The sequence below is a fragment of the Salminus brasiliensis genome, chromosome 10 (assembly GCF_030463535.1).
Source record: "Salminus brasiliensis chromosome 10, fSalBra1.hap2, whole genome shotgun sequence".
In the NCBI taxonomy this organism is placed as follows: domain Eukaryota; kingdom Metazoa; phylum Chordata; class Actinopteri; order Characiformes; family Bryconidae; genus Salminus; species Salminus brasiliensis.
Genome location: NC_132887.1, coordinates 9,976,858 through 9,985,115, shown reverse-complemented (window position 1 = coordinate 9,985,115; position 8,258 = coordinate 9,976,858). Strand labels below are relative to the sequence as shown.

Here is an 8,258-nt window from a genome sequence, read left to right as displayed (position 1 = left end):
AATCAAATGAAAAATAAAAACTATGAAAAATAAGAAACGATGATGATGATGATGATGATGATGATGATGATGAAAAAAGACAAAAACTATAACGACAAAGGAGACTCAGAAATTGATCTTCATATAATTAAGATACCGATGATGATGATGATGATGATGATTGCGTCACTCCCATTCTCCGCCCCCCCTGCCGTGGCGTCCATTCAAAGTTGTGGAGCTCGGGCTGGTGGTCCAGCGCTGGGCTGAGCGGCTGACTGGAGGTCTGTCTCGGTTCTTGCTCACAGGTGAAGCAGAGCCGCTGTATCAGACCGGGGTTCAGAGCCGCTGAGCCAAACCGAGAGCAGCCCGCCCTGCCAAGGCGCTTCTCCCACTTCCTCTGGCTCCTCTCTGCAGCTCAGGCGGATTCACGCTCGCTCTGTTTGGGCACTTTTTTGTTCGGACTTTGGAGAGGAAGATGCGCTCGTGTCCACGGCTAGTGTAGGCTGGTGGAGGCGAGGGGGCTCGTATGGGTGTCTGGACGCGTCTTCTGCCTTTCATCGACTTGCAGCGCTCAGAGAAAGTGAACTTGTGGACGGTCGTAAGTAATCCATTCCTCTTCTCGCGTTTTCCTCTCGCCAGTCGAGGTTAGGATAGGGGCTGGCTGTTCCTGAACACTCCTTGTTTTAGCTGCAGGCGAGAATTTCCTCCAGCTGGTGCAAATGTGGAGGTCATGAAAACTCTCTCTGGACACATGTAAGTCTTGTCTCTCCCAGTTTCTTCTGACTGGACAACTGGAGTGTCCCTGGGACGTGTTTTCCAGGCTTCCTACCTTGCAGTGGTGGATTGTAAAGTGGGTTTAGTGGTTATCATACACATATTAACATAAATATGTACAGGAAGAGAGTAACTGTGACTGAAGTGTACTGTAATATTACTTACTTTCCAGTACTGTGATTTAGTTTTCTCCTTTTCGTTTTTATTGTTTTGTTGCAAAATATCTCAGAAAGGTTGTTCAGGAACAGACCTACCAAGTTCTACCAAGAACATACCGGCAGTCTGACCCCTGTGTTAGAGTCAGTCCTGTATTAAAGGTCCCATGTTTAGTGAGTATTTTTATTTGCTGTTCAAAGTTTACAAATTTGACTTTGTTTAAGCCGAAAAATGTACAGATCTCATTTAGCAAACCGATTTACCACCCTGTTGTTTTGCCTCAAGATGAAACAGGCCTGCTTTCCTTTTAAGGAGGACTTCTGGGGGACAAAACAGCACTATGACGTAGAGCTGAGCAATATGACAAAATAATGTATTGTATCGTGATGCATTTTGTTATCATGATACACAATAACTTTTCTAAGCATATCGAGGATATCGGCAGTGCTTAAATAATGCTTACACAATGCACTTTTTTTTTTTTTTTCACAAAAGGTGTAATATGTCCTGGTTCACTGGATGAAGAGCAGCACATTTTGTTTTGTGCGGTGGTAGGTGTGGCGCAACAGGTAAAACCACTAGCTGCCAGTGAGCTTTTACACCATGTTGGAGACCAGGGTTCAATTCCCAGTCTGGGTGCGCTACACCAATAAGAGTCCTTGGGCAGGACTCCTAACACTGCATTGGCCCTCCTCTGTAATATGAGTACCCATGGAAGTCGCTCTGGATAAGAGCGTCAGCTAAATGCCGTAAATGTTTTAAATACATTTTTAAATAAAAATCAGCGTTTCAGTACTAGGTTTTAAGAGTCTGTGGCCACTGATGCATTTTTTCTGTAATCATGTGCATCGTGATTAATATTGTGTATCGCCCAGCCCTACTATGACTGGTTCACAGAAGCCACATATTATAGTTTTATCACTAAAATGATCAACTCTTACCAATGAATACTGTTGCTGTCCTCTCATTGTGTCCTCTCAGCGCGATGTGCTGTTAGCAAGCTGAAGAGATCATAGTCGGTTATCTTCATGGCCTTGCCCCCACTTACTTCCCTGGCTTTGGCTTATTTGAGGCTTACCAGTGTAAAATAAAATGCTGGTACTTTCCCTTCTGGTGTGTGTTTAGCTCCAGCTTGGTTCAGCTGGGGTAATCCAGTGTGTTTAAGGAAGAGACAAGATGGTAAAAGCTAGCATTAGCACTCGGCATGGTGCAGCTCCCAGTTTTTTACTTTGTTGTGTGTCAAGTCTGAGCTCTATGTTTTGCGGACATGGTAGAAAGCTGCAGTCCTGTGCTCTCAATTGAGTCTGGAGGTGATGTGCTGCTCTCCAGTATCAACAACCCCATTGTCACGTTTTACTGTTCCTCCAGAGTCAGGTCTTTTCCCCAGAGTTTTTTTAGGTTTTGCAGTTGGTCCTTTTTCAGCTCTGTTTTGGTTGTCCCAAATTTGCTTGTGTAGGAGGTTCATGGTTTTTCACTTCCATGCTCTAAAATCTATTTATTTAACTATGCCAACATCAATACAGTATAACCTTCTAGGTAGTGTTGGGCAATATGACGATATTTTTGTATCGTGATAAAATGCGTTATTGTGTAAAACTGTATGCTTTTCAAAGCATATTAAAGATATTGTCAGTACACTGATCAACTAAAAGTTTCATTACAAACAGTGTAATTATATGTGTTTAATTAGAAAAGGTGCAGCAGCTGTTGAATATAAATCACTGTATTTAAAATGGTAAAGTATCTAAACAGTAGATTTTAAGATACAGCCACTGCTAAAGTATTTAGTCTGTGATTACATGTATCATGACAAATATTGTGTAACGTGAAAATGTCTTTAAATATTGTGATCTTAAATATCGCCCAGCCCTAATCCACCAGGGCACCTTTTAAAGGGTGTGACTTGCCATAGATTGACCTTGGGGTCAGCAGCAGTGATAGCGCGAACAAACACATGCCCGGGTGATAAGCTCCTGTTACATTATACTGGAGTCTTTATCAAACTGGCATGTAATCAGCTGCACTGTTTCTGGGTACTTTGCTGTTTGTTAGGTGGATGTCACTTTTGCGGTCACTGCACATGGGGTCTAGATGGCACCAATGTGAGATTAGGATGGCCTGTAACAATGGGTCCCAGTTGGGAAGCCCTGGTAAAACCACATGTACATGCTCATACTCCCATATTTTCAGCAGCTCACGTACACACCTCTAAGGTCACACAACCTTGATCTCGATCACGGGGGGCAGCTACTTCCCACATTTGACCTGCTGTGGCGTTTGTGTCATATTTTGTGCTCAGTATGGTGTGGATCTGGGTTGACTGTTTCTCAGAGCTCTGTACAGGAATGAGCACAGCTCTACAAATCCAAAAAAGCATGGGTTTTTTTTTTGTTTTTTTTTAAATATCAAAACAGAGCAATCTCCCAGTTTTGCCGTTAATGGCATGCCTTTTTTTTTTGGATAAAGACCAGCCAGCATTGAACACAAGCCAAAAAGCAGTAATGACGCAGTTACCGGGTTTTTTGGCTTGATTCGCTTGGGATAGCAGTGACCAAGCCTATTAAGGTCCATCTCTGCATGGTTACTGTTGGCCTGTTTTATATTAGCTCATTGTTTTATGATTTTTGGTTCATCTATTGTTGGAAAAGGAGGACTGTTCTACAGTTTTTGGACTCCAGTTCTAATTGTAATCTTGCTGTTGCAGTATCAGCTCTGTATTATTAACTTACTGAGGCAGTAGGGGCTGAGTAGAGACTGGGGGACCTCTGGTTTGGATTCTTCTGATCCTTTAACACTAGATAATAGCGGTGGAACGATCATGATCAGGAATGTTGTCTGGCTAGCTTAGTTGTTAGAGCATGAGGTTCTTAAGGTCAAGGTGGTGGGTTCAGGGCCTAATGGAAAGCTCTTATAGTGGGAGTAGTGTAGTGTAATAGGTAACAACACTGCCCTCACAATGTATGGACTTTGGTCTAATTCCCTGGCTGGAAAAGCACTCCATGCTATACAAAAGAGTACCTGGGAGTCCTGTGGCTCCGTTCTCCTATCTATGTAACATAATTAAAATGTAAGTCACTCTAGATAAGGGCGTCAGCCAAATGCTTTGGTTGTAAATAAATAAATGAATGATGACTTGCTATGCTGAATTTTGTGTGGATGACTGGGATCCAGTTGTGGCAGAATCTGACATGAGCGTGCTGGAATAGGTTGCTGTTTGGTGCTGGTTGGTTGTAGAATTAGTGTAGTACTATTCAGGAGGTATTTCTGAGACCGTTAGATATAAGCTTATCCACTAGCATTAAATAAAAAAGACAAGTCAAAAGACACCACATAAACAACACTTTCAACTTTTAGAGGGAGGAAACAAATCAAGCTGTAGATCAGACTAAAATCTTAGTGTTCCTTTCCATCCCTCCACTGTGAGAAGACAACTAATCACTGTGGGTCTAAAAGGATGTTGAGCTGATTGAGAAGCTTTTACTGAGAAAAGCAAACAGACAGCAAAGAAGGACATTTAATTAAATCTAACAAAGAAGCTGCTAGTTTCCTCTACGTTATGGCTTTTTACACCTGGCATTTCTCATCCTTTGTATCTGGATAGTATCTGGATCTACTCTGACTGGATTCGGTTTACGCTGTATCCCCAGTGAGATCAGATCCCATTAGACTTTTCTGTGTAAAAAGCCACACCAACATGTACATCATTTTCACTTCACTTCCTGTAAACAACAGTTTCTCATCAACACCGTCCTGCTCCAGGAGACAGTGAACAGTTTAGAGGAACGGTGGGGGTTCTACAACGTGGGAGAGCGAGAGAGATTGAGCAGCAGGGAGAGAGAAGCCAAGATCCACAGTAATTATTACTTGCATTTACGTTTCTTTCAACAGGCGTATTTTGTATTTTTGAGTGTCACTTTTCACATTTGTTTTTTTTTGTTTTTTTCATTTGACCTTTTTGAGTTTCATTCTGTGACCATTGACTGACTTCCTTATTGTTATGGAGACAAATAAGAAATAGGGGTAGCAATAAAAGCAAGATCAGCAAACAAAAAGGCATTAAAGAGTTGCTGAGTAAAGAGTTTCAGCTGTAAACACTGTCTCTGCTCTGTCTGCATGACTTATTTGTCCCTTTTGTGCGTGTCTACAAATATAAAAGTCCAGTATTCCAACTTGAATGACCAGCCAAGGCTGTTCTAGACATTCTCATTTTCTCATCTTTTTGAGGGACATTTGAGGGACATAAATATTATAGCATTTCTTTTTTCATAATTAATAAACAGATCAAGGTTACAGATTATGCATTTTTAAGGGTATGAAGAAAAAGTTCTCTGTGACTCTATAGAAGCCAAGACTGTCTGGATTTGCAACCAGTTTGTACAGTAGAGACCAAAGGTGAGGCTCATTTGGTAGACTCGCCCCTTTCTCACAGATCACGCATCTCAGACCGCCTTCATTGAGTTTACAGTGCAGCCTATAGGATCATACGCAAAGCAGGTTTTCTGCTGGAGACCCAGTTTGTTCAGTAAGTGTAATGGATTAACAGAAAAATTGCGGTTCATGGATTTTATTACAGTAAGATTGACCTCAATCACACAACCGGAGCTCAGCTCTGTTTGCCTCTGAGACGAACCAAAGATACTATGGTCTGGTTAAACCCCCAAGCTACAGGCAAGAGAGTCAGCTCACATGGAGAAAATTAAGGTTGTAAATGGTGTTTAGACTTGGTCCAGACCAGAAGATACTACAAGATACTACTAGAATACTACAAAACAGAGTACAAATACTACATAATCCAGCTTGTCTAACAACCCTATCGTTAGCTGGCTGGCTAACGACTTACTCTGTACAAAGTTCATCTAATATCTGTTAATGTGACCAACAGCACAACACCACATGATCAGTAATACTATGATTGACTTGCTTGCTAGCTTGACTACAACTCAACTCGGCACAATGCAGGTCCAGCAGGCAGTCTCTTCCTGACAAAGCTGTCAATCACTTAATTCCTCAGTGTTCTTACGATAGAGCAGAATAAGGGGGTAAAATCTGATTTCTGGGGGGAAAGGAGAAATGTTTGCCATTATTAGCACAGGAAAAACTAACAGTTGGAATAAGATTCTGGAGATGGAGGAAATTTAAATGGAAAATGGGCTGTTTAATCTTTGAGATAAATGGGGAAGGGCAGAATACTGCAACCAGCCAGCAAATACATCAATGGAGACATCAGCTGAGGAGACGGTCACAGATGACTTCTCATGGCCTTCTCATTTAGATGATGCCATCCGTAGTCACCATGTTTATGTAGTTAGATTTAAAAGATGAGCATATAAATATATATATATGTGTGTGTGTGTGTGTGTGTGTGTGTGTGTGTGTGTGTGTGTGTGTGTGTGTGTGTGTGTGAGAGAGAGAGAGAATTGGTGAGGTTAGCCTCTTTTTAAAGCTCTCCTCATTTTAAAACGTTATTTTTTTGTCACCCATCCTCTAAATGGAAAGCTTAGCTTTAATTGGGCACAGTCTTGAAGGGAAGAGTGTAAGTGGATGGATGTAATGGGAAAAGGACAAGTCGAACGGTCAGATGCAGAGCGAGAACGAGTGCAGTATCTTTGTAGGAACAGATGTGCAGAAGCCTTTTTAGCTTTAAGGGCTCTCATGAGGAACTGACGAGCTTGCAGTCGTACCTCATTTCTAAGGCATGAAATCCTCACACAATAGGGGGAATTTTTTATCGGGCCTGCATTTAGGAAAACCCGTTACTGCAAAATGTGCCATGTGTCTTTGGTCTGTTTCCTCCGGCATAAAGGTCCGTCCAACTGGAGATTCTCAAAATTAGGGATGCTGAGATTAGTAGCCGTAGTCCATGACGTTGTCACTGAAAATTGTGTTGAAATCAGTATTTTAAGCTGACGCATCATTTTAACATTTTTAATTTCTTATTTTCAGCAGTTTTAGGTCTCTAAAACTCTTCATTACTGCTACGTAACTGCTTCATGAGATCAGTTGTTTCTGACTCCAGTCTGGTCAGCTCCGTTCAAAGCTACAGTTTAAAAAAATGAACAGTTGGTGTTGCTGCAGCCGAGTTCGACTCCCAATTGATCCCAATGGAATTCCCAATGATCCAAAGCATCGAAAAACACAAAACAAAAAGGAGGTTTGTACATAGTTTCAGCACCTGAAGACCAAACACACAGAAGCTTTTCTGTGGATCGTCAAAAATGGCAAAACCACTGTAATTGTTGTCTAATCATGTTTAAGGTTGGGTCATACCTAGTGCACCATCCGACTGTCCGCATTGCTTGATTATTCATACCTCTTGCCCCATCGATCCTGTCAACTGCATACTTTGATGCCAGAAATGTTTAGCTGCTCTTTCCTCTCACAGTACGAATGAGGAGCAAAGTAAACCGGCAGGAAAACAGTTTATATGATAAAAATTGGAATTGCTTAGTTAACTGAGTGAAGAAGTTAAAAGGAGGTCTGCTTTTCTTAACAGGTCACATTTGATAGCATAAAATCACATGAATGAAAAGGTTTGGTGACACATATCTTGTACCCGTTTTGAGGTTGGCAGTGGCATAAAAGGCACCAGCATGAATTTAGCGAACAAACGCTTGCGTTGCGTTTGCATTACAAAGAGGGCTGAGCGTGTTTCAGTTTTCGAGTGGAGAATGTGCCCTCACACCCTATCTAATGAATGCGTTTGGCTGTTATTACATAAATGGCATAAATACTCTAGATCACACACTTTGATAAGGGGTACAACCACCCCACTGCACTGCTGGCTGTTATGCTAATGTTCTTGTTTAAACCTACAGTTTTTCACTTAATACTTAAATCTTTTATTTACATTTTTTGACAAAAGAAAGAAACAAATGCTCAGTTAAATTAGTTTGAGATAATATGTTAATTGTTTAGATTAATCAAATATTTGATCAAATAATCAATAGATTAATCCAAAGACAAATGGTCTTTAGCGGCAGCCCTACTTAGAGTACTTGGTATCCAAGGCAGGGATCCGCAGTACTCCTCGCTGACTTGGACTCTGTAGGACGTCATTTTTTTAAGTGTAAGAGAAACGTATTGTCAATGTTGCACAAAAACCTAGTCTCTCCAAAATGGTAACTTTACTGAAGAAGGGAAAAACCTTCCTAAATATGAATGCAAATGGTTGAATGTAAAATTTAATGGTCGATGTAAAAAGATATCATTCCAAGTAATTTTGTAGCATTTCTATTGGTCCATTCATCATGACATTTTTATAGAATGTAAGGAACAACTGCCAGATTCACATTGTGTCAAAAACTGAGAAACGGCAAAAAAGGAAATAGCAATGACTGCAACTGCTCCTT

General features: G+C 41.1%; 1 protein-coding gene across 1 annotated transcript in view; it reads left to right on the top strand.

Moving 5' to 3' along the window:
* Window positions 1-204: 204 nt before the first annotated feature.
* The window catches only part of LOC140564069 (hippocalcin-like protein 1), a 36,808-nt gene continuing 28,754 nt past the window's right edge, over window positions 205-8,258 (top strand). The window contains exon 1 of the mRNA XM_072689144.1: window positions 205-577. The gene's annotated coding sequence lies outside the window, so the exon portion shown is untranslated. The remainder of the gene's footprint in view (window positions 578-8,258) is intronic.